The sequence below is a fragment of the Lutra lutra genome, chromosome 2 (genome assembly GCF_902655055.1).
Source record: "Lutra lutra chromosome 2, mLutLut1.2, whole genome shotgun sequence".
Lineage (NCBI taxonomy): Eukaryota > Metazoa > Chordata > Mammalia > Carnivora > Mustelidae > Lutra > Lutra lutra.
In genome coordinates this window covers 92,328,751-92,345,051 of record NC_062279.1, presented here as the reverse complement: position 1 = coordinate 92,345,051, position 16,301 = coordinate 92,328,751, and the positions used below count along the sequence as shown (strand labels likewise).

The window sequence follows — 16,301 nt, the reverse complement described above, 5'->3', positions numbered from 1 at the left end:
GCCAGATGAATCAAATTTTTATGATATAAACATACTAAGTTACAGTCAGAAAATTTGATTATTATAAATAGATCTGATTCTAACTGTTTATATGACCTTAGGTCTCAATTTCTTCATTGAATGCACTGAAAACCAACATTTAGAGGACTTTTAATTTCCTTCTAGCTGTAAGGTGGTATTCTGGCTCCTTTGTTTTGTTTCAAAATACTACTGGTATTCAAAAATGTGCCTTGCATTCACAATAGTCACATCATTGCTAAGCTAATTGTGTTTTCTAGCTTGATCCATACTTAGTTTTCTGCTAAAGATTTATAGCAACAAATTTATTATTATCTGTATTTTATTTGGGATGTCATCTGTTAGAATTTCCTTAAAAGAAAACCCAAATTAAGTTTTAGAAAAGGATATTTTTGTTTATTTACAATCAATAATGCCACTCATAAAGGCATAGCATCTCCTTTTATATAACTGACAGTGCTACTATACGTAAGTAAAAATATAATCCTGTTTGTAAGGACTGCTGTAAATTTTTGGTTAGGAGTTTAATCTGAGTTCGTCTTGATCTCTGTCAAGTGTATCTTAAATGTAAGTGAAAATGTGATTTTCTATTAATCTATGATATCATGGATATTGACGTATTTCTTTTTTCTTTGGTTTTGTATTTTGACTTACGTTGGAAACCTTATAATCCATTTAAATTGAACAAAGCACTTAAAACTAAACAGATTAACAAATATTAGCATAACCCTTGTATTTGACTAGTGGTATAGCTCCTAATATCTTACATAGCATGTATAGATTAAAAATAAAAATCTATGCTTTTTAAAAGACGGTATCAAGAGGGAATATTTTATATATACAATGAGTCTCCATCATTCACTGTCTAGGAGTCCAGGAGAAATATTTCATGTCGACTGAAATTTTAAGGAGCATTACCTACAGAAGCCATATACTACACAGTTTAGGTGAAAAACAGTTAACAACTTAAAATATTGCCATATCAATGATATACATAAATCAACACAAAATAGTTAATTTGCCATTGCTCAATGTTCCCCACCCTTTCACCAAGATTCAGACATAATTACAAGCCAAAGGAATAATTTTTACTGGCCTAGTGGTAAATTAGAAGACTAGTGCAATCCTATTTTTCCATTATGCTTTTATTCAAGTGATAAACATTCCACATAATATGCCAACAGAAGGAGCACTATATTGGTGTTAATTTGATTAATGTCCTCCTCAATGAATAACTGTCACAGGATATAAATTTTTAGAGGTGAGATCCCTCCACAAATAAAGCTTTTCTAGGAGAAACACAGCTTCTGGTTCCTTTATCTTATATTTTCATTTCTCTAAGAAGTAAACTAATTTAGAATTGAATGCCTCAATATTAATTAATTAATTAATTAATTAATATTAAATATTAATATAATTTTTAAATCTCCACTTAAGTTATTACTAAGTGAGCAGAGGCCTACAAAAGTTGGCAGAAAATTATCTGACAAAAGTTTTAAGTAAATTTGGATTTCTTCCTGTTCTTTATGAATATAAACTTGCCACTTTCCTTGCCTCTTCACAATAATGAACCTGCAGTTAGTGAAGTTGAGTAAGGCACACTACTGTTTACTTGTTCAGACATTTTGTTGTTGTTGTTGTTGTTGTTCGGGCATTTTTAATGCTGTTTTATTTTAGCTTCAAATGTCAAAAATTACTTTTGCATCTAGTGAAAGAACAAAATGAAAACCAAGAAGAGGAAGAAATGAGAATGCTCCTGATCCAGACTGAGACTACAAGAGCACTATTCACAGTCACACAGAGACCACTGTTAACCACATGGGTGTCTGATAAGGGACCAAGAACAAGAGAAGGAAGCAGGAGTTGGGAGGTTTCAGTGAAAAAGATAATCTAGTGGACTGGACTCCCTCAAAACACAACTTTGGGGGTGCCTGGGTGGCTCAGTTTGTTAAGCGACTGCCTTCAGTTCAGGTCATGATCCCAGGGTCCTGGGATCAAGCCCCACATCGGGCTCCCAGCTCAGCGAGGAGCCTGCTTCTCCCTCTACCACTCTCCTGCTTGTATTCCCTCTCTCTCTGTGTCAAATAAATAAAATCTTAAAAAAAAAAAAAAAAACTTTCCCTTTAAGAAAAAAACAACAAAAAACACAACTTTGATCATAGTACTCCCTTGTATAGAAAAATCTTAACCAAATCCTCAAGTACACAAGAAATAAAGCCTAAAATCCCTAGGCCAGAATATAAGCTTCCTCAAATCAAGTGCCACGAGCTCATCTCCCATCCTCCTTACACATCACAGCAGATGACTTGCTGCACCTCTTTCATGATTCTGCTCCTTCTCCCAAACTATTCTCTTGCCTTTAATATGGTGCTTCTTTTCCTCTCCTTCTCACCCCAAAGTACTCCTCCTTATCCATTAATACTGAAGTCAAATATTATACTTTTGAACTTCTTTTATTTGGCTTGGTTTTTGTAGTTGCTATGGTTCATAATGGAGTCACAACACATTCTGAAGACTTAGAGATTTTATGTTCTAGTGGGGGTGTGAGCCTGGTAAATATCGTGTCCACATTGCCCAGTGTCTAAGTATACCTAGAAACAGGAAATGGTTACAAATCCAGCTTGCAAGTAAAATTAGAGAAGTGTAGAATTATTTAAGTATGAGAAGCTAGTAGTAAATTATTTTATCATTGTCTTGTTTAACCATCTACAATAATATTTTCATATAAAAATCAAATGTCAAACTTACTTTTGCTTAATTTCTAAGAGCAAAATACAAATGAAGAACAGAAAGGTATGGGAAAGCTCGTACATGATCTGAAATCCCCAGAGAACAAGTAAGTCTAGTAAGAATAACCTTACAGATAAAAAAGATAAATAAAACTCAAAAAAGAAAACATGAGACAAATAATAGACTAAGAAGCTGATTCAACTACAGCTGCGTGTGAGAAGTTGTAAATTCAAGTAATATAAACCTTTGTAATTACTGAAATACCAAAAACTTGAAAATAGTTATAATCCTAAAGAAGAGATGATAAAATAGTTCCTCATAAATGGCTATTGACCTATAATTTTACCTAATTCTCTTGACATTGCTTCTCGGCCTTTTGGCTAAGATCAAGTGTGGTACCTAATTCTCTTGACAGACAATTTGCCAGCATATATGAAAGAATCAAAATATGAACACTCTTTCATTCCCAAATTCCATTATCTGCCCTCTCGCATAAAATTAGAGTGCATCTTTATGTAAAAGGGTACAAATTAAGACATTATAAAAAGAAATTATAGAAAACTGTCAGAAGTCCAGCATTAAGCAAATGTCCCAGGAAATTATTGTGTTTTATCTTTGAGACTATAACCATTATGATGAAGAGCCCGGTTCTGGATATCAGGACACCTAACTTTCTATGTAGCCCACAATTTCTTTCATTAGCTTTAACATATTCAGTAATATTTTAATAAATTATTCAACAAAACTTACTGTGTATACTGTGTGAGACACAATGCTAAGATTTGGTGCTATTATTATTATCATTCCACAGATAAGAAAATGTCAAAATTTTTAAGGCCTTGGTGTTAATCTGAACATAGTTTTGACATCATGGATCCCAGAAAAGGTTTTGGGGGATATTTAAGAGTCCACTGACCTTAAGAATTGTTTGTCTAAGAAGGTAATAATGGGGGGGACCTGGTGGCTCAATCAGTTAAGCGTCCAACTCTTGGTTTCTGCCCAGGTCATGATCTCAGGTCCTGACATCAAGCCCTGCTTTGGACTCTGCACTCAGCCGAGAATCTGCTTGAGGACTCTCTCTCTCTCACCTTCTGCCTCTCCCCCTGAATTTTCTCTCTAAAATAAATAGATAAATCTTTAAAAAAAAAATAAAGAAGGTAACATGGGTCATGCCATCTCCTTGGTACATGAGCCAATGATGAGCAATTTTACCCCTACTGCCAGGGCCTACAGAATTTATCAAGGGATTACATATTTAAGAGAGAGCAAGGAGAAAAGGGCAACAAGTTTTTAACCTTTGGCAAATGAAAGAATGGACTTAGTACTTGCTGAGATGAATAAGCAAATTTTGGGGGGCTAAGGAGATTTGTTTAAGACATATTTCAGCAGTCTAATAAATATCCAAGAGAAGATCTCAGGTAGATAATTAACCTATGTGCCTGGAGTAGAGGACAGATTTATGTGCTAGAGGTAGAAACCTGGGGTTTTTATAAAGCTAGGTGATTGGATGAAATAATCAAAGGTACAGGTATAAGGAGAAGTTTTTACAAGTCTGGGAATTGAGCCTAAGAACACGTCAAATATTTAAATAATATGGAAATGAGAAGTACCCAGCAGAGAAGACTTCAAGGTAAACAGAAAAACAGACAAAAGAAACTACTTTCCGGAAAATCAAATGAAAAATTCAAGGAAAAAGAAGCAAGAACTCACATTTACTGAATGCTAAATATTTTAATATTGATATTGTTTTTCATTAGAAATATGATTTAGACATATATTACGCTCATTTTACTGAACACCACAAAATTACACTGTGCTTAAGTAACTAGTTAAGTTCACTGAGTTTGTGTCAGAAGTGGGTTTCAAAAACAGCTGGTAGATTTCAGAATCTGAGCACTTAATCCTAGACAGAAAACACTATGGGAGACTGTGCAGAATAAAAGCTAAGCCTCTCTCTCATTTATTAAAACCAAAAATATAGTTTTCATAACAATCTCTGATTAAGATCTTATTATATTTAATAGTAAGATTCCTCCCATAAATATTATATCATTATTTTAAAAGTTTAATGCCACAAACACTGGATAATTACACTATTGTGTAACAATTCAAATAGTATTCATTCATTTCTTTATTTTTAAAGATTTTATTTATTTATTTGTCAGAGAGAGAGAAAGCACAAGCAGGGGAGCAGCAGACAGAGAAAGAACCAGACTCCCCACTGAGCAAGAAGCCTGATGTGGGGCTTGACCCAGGACCCTGGGATCATGACCTGAGCCAAAGGCAGACATTTAACTGACTGAGCCACCCTGGCATGCCTCATTCATTTCTTTAAAATACAATTTTTCAGGACATATTATGTGCCAGAACAAATTTATTCTCTAGTAATATCCACAGTTGCCAGACTCCCAGCAAGCTCTGGGGGTTTCAGAATGAGAAAGGTGAACTGGCATGCAGAAGAATCATCAAGGATGCCAGGGGGTCAGCATTAGTGTTCATGGGCATAGGGTCTGCAGAGGGTCTACTGGGAAACCACATACATCCAGCTTCCCGACGCCGGTAGTAGAATTCATAACATTTAGATGTTAGGGGGAGGCGAAGGGATTTATGAAAGGTTTCTTTGAGGTAAAAGCAAATGCTCTTTATTTCAATTAAATCATCAGGGCTGAGACAGGGCACCCACTGACAAAACAGCATTACCTAAACTAACCTGAAAGATGGGTAAAGACTGAGTATATATGGGTATTCCGCTAATAAAAAGCAACAAACCACTATCATTTTAACTCTGGCATACTCTCTGGGTACAGAAAGAAGCATTTCTTAATTTCCATCTTCATCCAATTATCACTAACCTGGTGGGGGATTTAAAAACCTCAAAGAGGGGTACCTGGGTGGCTCATGGTTAAGCATGTGACTTGGTTTCAGCTCACTTCATGAGCTCTGGGTGGTGGGACTGTGTCACAAGTCCATCTCCAAGCTCAGCGTGGAGTGAGCCTGACCACGCTCTCCCCACTCCTTACTCTCCCCCCATTCGTGCACATTCTCTCTCTCTCTAAAATAAATAAATAAATCTTTTAAGAAATAAAAATATGAACCTCAAACACCATGTCAGTGAGTAGGAAACTGACAGGATTTCATTACTTTTTTACTTACTTATTTACTTATTTTTGAGAGGAGAGGAGCAGAGAGAAAATTTCAAGCAGGCTCCATGCCCAGCATGGAGACCATCAGGGGGCTCAGTCTCACAACCCTGAGATCATAACCTGAGCCACAATCAAGAGTCAGGATGCTTAACTGACTGGGCCACCAGGCACCCCCCCATTACTTTATTACTTTATTATTTCTTGAGCTATCAGTAACAGGAGATCTTCCCCCACACTAAAACTCTCCACTGTAGCCATTCCTGTAAAAGCCAGGCACTTGTGGAGTTTTCCTAGAGATGGAGAGAATGCATTCTAAAGATGAGTCTTACGGCTTTGTTTTATGCATCCTTTTCAACCATATTAATCTCTTTACAGAGTTAGTCAGTACAGTAACTTTAATTTCAATAACAGCTGAAATTTCAAGTGAAATACGACTTTTCTTCCCAAACTGAGGTGTTAGCAAACACCTGTCTTTATGTCATAGTGACGGGACTCTGTCACCACTGAGTTTAAGGTCCTGTTATCAGAATTACCTATGTGAACAGAGAGGTAAGTTAACTTGAAAGGTTCCTCAAAGGAAGGGTTTAGTTTGTTGTTTGTTTGTTTTTATAAAATTCATCAAATGACTCGCTAACATCAAGTCATACAACACTTACTTGGGAGTGGCAATGCAGAGACTCACTATCTTACTTTTTTGGGCAATAATGCCTTGCTCATGACTTTCTTATGCTCTCCAGCTAGTTATATCTACTCATTTAGACATCTCAGATTCTTATCGTTGCATTCCATTTTGTTTCTAGGTTTGTATGTTTACTTCACTGTAGAGTAGACAGAGATATTCGAGTGAATTCAGATAATAAAGTGAGCACATTCTAGGAAATCATTACTTCCCTTGGGCTATGAAAAGATCTAAAAAGAAACAAACCATTCATCTCTGTAAGCTGAAACTCCTGTGAAATTAAAAACAAGGCATTAATTTTATCCTTTAAAAAAAAAATTCAGTGTTTAACGTGAGAAAAATCAGCTCCAAGGGTTCTTTCTTTTAGCGTCACATTTCTTTATGTCAATCCTTCATCCATTACTCCCTCACAAAATTTAAGCAATTAAAATGTGAGCATTTAGGAAATCCTTCTTCCTTTAAACTAGCATTACAGAAATAAAATTCACGGTCCATAAATGTAATTCCTTAAAATTAAAACAAATTCTATGAGTTCTATTTTTTTAATTACTACTTATAATTTTCTCTCAAAATTTTCTTCTCCCTTTTTTCTAGAAAAGATCATTTCCTTGAACAATTTACTTAACATAAATTTAGATTTTTGCATGTAATAATGCATGAAAAATATTATTTCTATTTCTAATGTTTTATAATGTTCATGTGGATTTCCGCTATCGGTGAAACTTGTTATCATTATCACAGAGGTATTAAAAATATCTCCAAATCCTTTACAAGCTCAGGCAATACTGAAAATGTTGTCATAATAAAATTCCCTAAAACCAATCCTTGCTATTCATTAGTCAGTAGTTTCACACACACACACACACACACACACACACACACACACACACATTTTTATAGGGATAACTAAATCCTTTGAGGGAAAAAAATACATAAACACAGGAACCACATACTTACTGAAAAAACAAAAAAAAAACCAACTTGAAAAAAAGTTTGCTGCATGGCTTTCACACCTGGTGAATTTTGCCATACTTTTGAAGAATGACATTCCTGAAAAGGAACCAGTAAGGCTGTTAAAATATTTAAATATTCAAATCCCTATGAAGCAGTAAGATCTGTCAATAAAATTGGAATTAGCTATGTGATGTATTTTAATTTACATATGCTTTTAGAGTACTGAGATAATGTGGATTGATTTCCTTTTTGATGAATTTCACTCAGAATTAGTACTAGAGGCTTGAATGCATACAGACTGCACTCACAAAGGCAGAAATCTCCTTGAAAATGAATTCTGACATTGTCACAAGTGATTTTTTAGCTCCTTCTTATACTTTTCATCTTTCTGTAGGGTTGGGATCATTTTTTCCCCTAGTGAGAATACATCAGAAATAGAAATTCAAATGTTAGATATAACTTGATATGTAAATACTCATTTTCACAATTTATCAGAAATTCATTCAATATATAAAATGAGTCCACATTGTAACTGCAATCTCATTAATTTTTACAAATAAGAAAGTATGAATTGAAACCCTCTTTAGAAGTACACCAGGTAAAAAGTACAATTCAGTAACTACCACCAGTATTTACATTTTTCCTAAAATTTCTTGAGCATCGGTACTGTCTGGAAGACATCTGGCACAAATATCGCATCCACCTTCTTGCCTCATGGATATCTCATTTGATTTTCCAGACTTGGTCCATAAAGACTGGAGATTTCTCTAATACTTCCCATCCCTGGACATTAGAATTGATCATTCCATCTTTATGCTTTCACAGAATGTTGTTTGGCTTTCATTTAATGAATGATTCATTCTCCTTTCTTACCTATTGGGTCATTTTAAGAATTATGTATGAAAGTACAGATATTTGCTAAACACATACTGTCTGTTAAAATGATGTGAAATATTAAGCAAGAATTCTAGCATAGTAAAGTTTATTACCTCCAACTCCTATGACCTTCATTCCAACTAAAGAATAAAAATTGAAAATTAATTCACAAACCATTCAAATCACACATTTGCCAAACATAAGCATAATTACATTGCTTAAATTTTGACAAGTCACATAATCTGCATGAACATAAACATGTTGATGTTATTTTTATTGTAGGAGTAATTTTCACCCTAAAGTTTTTTGAGTTGTAAGTCACTATATGCTTATGTCATTTAAAATATAGTCTGACATAATTCCTTTCTCTTAAATCAAGTCACCAAGAACAGTTTGACACCATTTACGCAGTCTTCTGACAATATTTTCCAAATCCCAGGTGTTACTTCAAACTCTGTTCATAAACACTGTTTTACAACCTTGGGAATAAAAGAAGTAAGATATAATAGCATCATATTTTCCTGAATTATAAGTATACATACTCTTACTCCCTTTAATTATATACTATATGTAATCATAAAGATTACATGGAAAAACTCACTTTTTATGTATACAGTTATTTTACTAATGCAAATGCTTATCTTCTGATGGACTGCCAACAGACCTGTGCCATTAAAACGGCTCTTCATGTAAACCAATGATCTTTTGTCCTTAGAATGTAAGCATTCCATAATGGTAATGTGCTTCTATCTTTTTTCATCAACACTTTATTCTACCCATAATTCCTCTGAAAGCGAACACTAAACAAATAATTTTAAAGTAATATTTTCTTTTTGTTAATAGACTTTTTTTTTTTTTAAGATTTTGTTTATTTGACAGAGCGAGAGAGAGATCACAAGCAGGCAGAGAGGCAGGCAGAGAGGGGAGGAAGCAGGCTCCCTGCGGAGCAGAGAGCCCGACACGGGGCTCGATCCCAGGACCCTGGGATCATGACCTGAGCAGAAAGCAGAGGATTTAACCCACTGAGCCACCCAGGAGCCCCTGTTAATAGACTTTTTTGTAACAGTTTTAAACTTACAGAAAAATAAGCAGATAGTACAGAGTTCCTATATCCCCCTATACAAAAGGTGTGCTATCACTAACATGTTATAATAGTACAATACATTTCTTACAAAATGAAATAATACGGTTATATTATAAACTGAATAATATAGTTGATGAAGATTCCCTTAGTTTTTACCCAATGTCCTTTTTCTGTTCCAAGATACATTACATTTAGCTGTCATGTTTCATACTGCTACTCTTAACTTTGACAATATTGCAGAACTCCTTGTTTTGACGACCTTGCCAATTTTGAAGACTATTGTTCAGGTGTACTGTAGAAGTCTCCTTCACTGAAATTTCTATGAAATTTTTGCCATGATTAGCTTGGGGTTATGGCTTTCCAGGGAAGATTGTGGGGTGGGGGTAAAGTACCATGCTCACAACAACATATCAACCGTATAGTGTTGCTGGTTTTTTTTTTTTCCACACTTACCATACTGTGCTTTTTGGAAGGAAGGCATTATTCACAGCCCACACTTAAGGGAAGGAAAGTTATGCTCCCCTCCTTTTAGATAGAGTATCTATATAACTTATTTGGATAAAATGGTAATTTTTAATAAAGACATTTACTTCCAATAAAGAAAAGAAGAAATTACAGTCAACTTAATCCTGAATGTTGATTTATTCCATACCACTTACTCTATTTTCAATGTGACTTTTACTTCTCTAAAGCAACTGAGTAAATGAGCATGAGTACATTATTTTTCTTCATCCAAAAGCACTCTGACAAAATGATAATTCTCTAGCAAGTATCTAATAAACAAAATTTGCTTTGTAACAAGCATGCATGGTTAAAGAGAAGCATATATGTAGTTGTAATTTGTTTTCCTCATAAAATATATTTGAAATGCCTCAGGATCTATCACTATTCTCAGGGACTTCCAATCAACATTCTATGGGTCACTGAATGTATCGTCATATTTTTATAAGGATGATTATTTCTTAAGGCTAAATCTTTTTTATCATTATATTTTCATAATGAGTTTACATGTTCATTTATTATTTAATCCTTTCTTTCTCCCCTGCTTCTCCCCCCTGACTCCAAGATAAAACACACACACACATACACACATACACACACACACTCACTCACTCACTCAACTATTCCTATTGTAAACAAAAAAGCACAGAGCAAGTCTATGGGAATAGGGTATCTGCCTTTCTTTACTACAGCTTATAAGTAGATTTTAAAACTATTCATTGAACTCAATGTACAAAACAAAATATTTACTTACAATAGAAACCAAACAGTGTTCAGTTTGACTTGTTTTAGTCACACACAAATTAACTTCACTGTAAATGTTTCTAAAAGATATTTACTTAGTTTTTAAAAATTTTTCCATAGCCACAGAATTTTGAATGTATAATTTTTGTTATTAATTCTCAATCTGTCATGAAATAAGCAGTTTTCTGACAGCTTTAGTATTAGGAGAACACTTTAAATCACATTTAGCATCTGTCTAATTTTGGAAACACTAAGCTAAACAGCACCTACCATAGAATGAGCAGCATTACCATGCAGACATCCAAGCCTACACTTATTATTAATAGGCGATCAAATATATGAGAATAAATTCAAAGGCCTAAGGTAAGACCATCTAAGTGTGTAACAGACAAACGAGGTAAACAAGAAGCATCTCCTAAAGTAAATAATATGAGGTATGTGTCATAAAGTATTTCCCCTAGGAGAAGGCATTCTCTGGCTGCAGACTTGGTTCACTATTACCAATGTGCTTCATGTAAGGAATCACTTTGCCATTCTGATTTTCGCATTTTTTTTCTTAATTTTTTATTACATGAAAAATAAATATATTTTCCCATAAAATTCTGTTACTAAATGTATCAAAGAATTTTGTCGTTTTTGTTGGAAAGAGAGAAAGACATGGGTCAGAGAAGGACAGTAATGAAGACGGGGGGAAAAGGACAGATTCAACTGTAAAATTCTGCCTAATAAAACAACTCTGCATTCCTCATTATAGGATAAAGCGTTTGTACTCTTGGAAAGTATATGCATCTCCTGAGAGGTATTGTAAATATAAAGACAGAAAAGGAAAAATTAAAGTTAGATTAGCAAATCCATCTATAACAGCTGTTTGACTTAAACCTATGGGCATCAAATCTGCAAATTGTGTCAGGCAGGACCAGTCAGTAGTAAAAGATCTAGCTAATAAAACCACAGGTATGCTTCTTACAGAAATGAGTTTCTGTTCCTGGTGGCTATAATAAAAGCTAGATTGCAAAATGCGGCTGATTATCACTGTATTCTAATCATTAAGAATATAGTTTGCTTTATTCTAGAATAACAAAAATCTCATCATTCCTCTAAGCTCAAAATTAGCACACATAAATATATATTACTGAATATAATTAAAATCAAATTTAAACTACACTTGGAATTTCAGATCTCCATTTGGTTATGTGTCTGTACACTCAAGATCATAGAGTTGCTGAAGAAACGACCCTGCTTAAAGTTTTTGTTCAAATTGTAGTCTTCTTTTCACTGGGTATTTAAAGATGTTTCATAAAAATAATCACTCTAGCTCTGAACTATAGCTGTCAGGTGAAGTCAACGACAAGATTTTTTAGAGATTTGTTCATTTTTAGAGAGAGAATGAGAGAACATGAAAGCCCATGAGTGGGGCAAGGGGCAGAGGGAAAGGGAGAAAGAGAGAAATGGACTCCCCACGAGCATGGAGCCCCACTCAGGGCTCAGTCTCAGGACTCTGAGATCACTGACCTCAGCCAAAATCAAGAGTTGCACATTTAAACAAATGAGGGACACAGACACCCCTAGAGTCAACCACAATTTTTAAAAGGTGTCATAAAAGGGCTTGCAGTACATTACCTAAATTCACAGTCACGTAACAAAACTTTCACTTATATTTTAATATATTCATTAATTTTATTAAAATGTATATCCAAAAATATAATTCAAATCCTTCCATCCTATATCCCTTTTTTTTTGCAAGTTAGATAATACAAAGTCATGTTATTCATGGTTTGAATTTCCTCGTTTGTAAAGATTATTGGGATAGAACATATCTAAGCTCTCTTCCTTTCCTAAAATGATATGATCTTTTTAAAAAATCTTTAATAATTTTTGTCCTAATTCCCAGTGTTAGAGAAAGAATTCTCAAAAAACTAAGCAACTGAACTAGAAAAAAAGTGCCTGTATTAATTTCTACCAGGGTAAAAAATATGAATACAGATTTGGCTACCTGAACCCCAAAATGGTCTTTCACATTAACAAGCTAGCTACTGCCTGGTTAGAAAGAAAGTTGCCTTTGATAACTACTTTTAAAGATTTCCCCTTAAGGATTATTATTTTTTCTGTAAATATATCACTTTCTTGTCCCATAAAACACATTTTAAAAGATATTTTTTAGACAATTTCATAGAGAAGTTTGTTCAGAACTTGAAAGCCATTCTGCCAAAAATAGAAGTAAAGCATTATTTAGAAAAGTATTATTGCCAAGTCCCGATTCATAGAACTATTATTCCTGGTTAATACCTTATGATGATTTTTATTGATATATATCAGCAGAGTCATAAAAAGAACAAGTTATCTTTTAATTCAAATATTTATATATTTAATACTTTATAGCAAATCAAAAACAAAGCCTTATTTTATTTTAGACTACTTAAAAACATGTGAGAAAAAAATAATAACAGGATTTAAAATTGCAGGTATAATACCCAAGTAATCTTTGCTTTTGAAAGGCTGGTTTAACCTTATTTTTTAGATATACTTAAATATTTATTTCTTTAATCTCTTTATATTGATTCCTGCTTATGGAATGCCTCCCCATTCCAGCCTTTTATTAAATTTTACTTAAGTACAGTTCAAGTACAACCTCTCCTAAAGCTTCTCCCACCTACAGCAGCCTGCATAAATATCCCTTCCCCTTGAATATAATATCTTAGATTTACTTAGCCCTTATCATCATTGCCTAGTATTACCTTTTTTTTTTTTTATCATGAGCACATATTCACTCTTCAAATAAATCAGGAGTTTTCTGACTTTTTTTTTTTAGCAGTTGAACTTTGATAGTTAATAAGAAAGAGTATGTCAAGCAGCACTGAAACATCACAGAGGTGAGTGAGACTAATGCATTTAAGTCACTCATCTAGCACGACTATCTCCCGTTCTGTCAATGCATGCTTCACTTCCGTGAAGTCCTCCTGTCTGTCACACAACCTGCTAAACCATTTCCCCCTACTTACTGCACCCAACATCTAGTCATCCTTCATGGGAAAGCTTAAATGTAACCACCTCAGGAAATCGCCCCTCACCACTAAAACGGTTATATCCTTCCACTGCACACTGCTCTTTTCTTCTGTAGCAATTGTTTAAAAGACTTTTCCATTAGACAAAGGCTATATGGCCTGTTGGCTACCATAATCCTATAGTAGAAAGTACACCTTCAGTAAATATTTGCTGGGAGTCCATCTTAGTATGTTAAAAACAAAAACAAAATCAACCAGTGAGAGTTGAAGCCTGGGCATCTGTAAGCCATATTAACAAAACTGGAACTTATAATGAAAGTAATAGAGAATACTGAAAGATTTTTAAATATGTCAGTGATCAAGATCAGGTTGATGTGCTATACACCTTGTGGGCAGTGTGAAGAATGGATTAGAGGAGGTCAAACTTACAAGATACAATAGGAGACAAGCATTTGTAAGGAAACAGAGGAGATTAATCATCTCACAGCAGTTCTGAGTATCCAGCTGGGAGAGAACTCTGCTTTATTTGGGAAAATGGTTTGCTAAAACATTTTTGAGGGCCTTTGGGCCAACTGAGCCCTGGGCCTGAGAGTACCCTGATTATCTGCTTTGCATGAGTTAAATGAAGGAAAAGAACAAATGGGTCAGAATTTGGAGAAGAATGTGGCCCTTGAAAAGAAATGGAGGAAACTCCAGAAGAGAGAGCAAACAGGACTCTCGAATACTCTATCCTCTTTCCCCTGGTGTACTTTAAATTGCTGTGCTCTCCCCTGCAATAGATGATTATTTCCGGCGACTCCAAGATCTGAAATGAAGTCAACCTTCATCATGAAAGTTTTCATTTGATGGTAACTTTTTGTGAAGTGAGATAAGAAATGCAAAACTGAAAGAGACCCTGAGTTCTGAATCAAAGCTGGCACGGAAAGAAAAAAACATGGCACTAATGTACACTGGGGACAGAGAAGAGAACTCAAAAACCAACTGTGTCACACAGAGTTGGGGGAAAATAATGCTGGCCTGAATTAAGTCTGAAACAGGAACTGTGGAGAGAAAGGTGTAGAATTTAAAATAGCTGAAAAGTACAATCAATTAATGCTAGTGACACTGGGTTTCAAATTTTGTAGTCTGCATGATTACTGTCATTCACCAAGAAAAAATAAAAGGACAAGAACAAATCAAGAGACAGGAAGAATAAGGTTAATCTTGAATCTATTAAATATAAAGCATATAACTGACATCAGATGAAACTGCTAGCAGACTGTTAAATACATGTATCTCTATACATCATGAAAAAGACTGGAGCATAAGGTAGAGACTTTGGAGTCAGTATTTCTAAGTGATGGTTGAAGTTGACCTCTCTTAGTTTCACAATGTGATAAAAATGTAGAATATAATAGAAAAAAGTAATTCTTAGTAGCAGAAATCTCTTCTTCACAGGTAGTATATCTTATATGTAAGGATAATGGAGATCATAGTAAGTAGGGGCAGGGAGAAACATGAACGTAAATGTATAAATAAGCACAAAACAATAAACTATGCTATATATTCCATATACACAGTAGATAAGTATAAGTACTGCAGGTAGTAACACTATACTAAGGATAATAAATGTCTTTTCTGGGGTGCCTGGGTGGCTCAGTGGGTTAAGCCTCTGTCTTCAGCTCAGGTCATGATCCCAGGGTCTTGGGATCGAGCCCCACATCAGGCTCTCTGCTCAGCAGGGAGCCTGTTTCCTCCTCTCTCTCTCTCTGCCTGCTTCTCTGCCTACTTGTGATCTCTTGTCTGTCAAATAAATAAATAAATAAAATATTTAAAAAAATAAATATTTCTCCTTTGCAAATAATAAGACAATGTAAAACCAAACATGATTCTGTTAAGTAGCCCAATTGGAATTGGGAGCTATTCTGGGTCCTTTAAATGGAGGAGATCTGTCTGAAATCATAGACACACAGGTTAGTATTTCACCCCATATGTCTCTTAGATTCCTGCTTTTCTTATCTAACATATATTTTTTTAAATCTAAGACACCATTGATGGCAAGACACATTTTATGTACCCCTTTAAAAGAAACGCAAAATTAGTGTCAATCTAAGACATAATGGTAAACATATCTTTATTATGAACATACCATCAGAGATATTAAAATGTAAAATAATGTGAATCTTCAAGTCAATGAAACATGTTACTAAGAAGAACCTCCATTTCTATTTTCCTTTGAATATTTTTTTATTATTATTTTTCCCCCTGATCTATGAAAACTGTAGTTGAGGGAGCAGACCCAAGTTACTCCTAATACCAAGATTCCCCTTCAAAAAGCCCAGATCTTTCAGTTTCTATGAGCAATATTTAAGTAACATACGAAATCTTACAGGAAAACAATAAAACAGTCTGTTCTGGTCTCTTAGTCTCCTTTATTTTTTTTTAAGATTTTATTTATTTATTTGACAGACAGAGATCACAAGTAGGCAGAGAGGCAGGCAGAGAGGAAGGGAAGCAGGCTCCCTGCTGAGCAGAGAGCCCAATGCAGGGTTCGATCCCAAGACCCTGGGATCATGACCTGAACCGAAGGC

The 16,301-nt window shown here is 34.6% G+C and overlaps 1 protein-coding gene and 1 pseudogene across 6 annotated transcripts in view; one reads left to right on the top strand and one right to left on the bottom strand.

The window, feature by feature from the left end:
* The window catches only part of CCSER1 (coiled-coil serine rich protein 1), a 760,495-nt gene that overhangs the window by 480,849 nt on the left and 263,345 nt on the right, over window positions 1–16,301 (bottom strand). The gene's annotated exons all lie outside the window — the stretch shown is intronic.
* LOC125094439 (uncharacterized) lies at window positions 3,109–3,279 on the top strand (annotated as a pseudogene).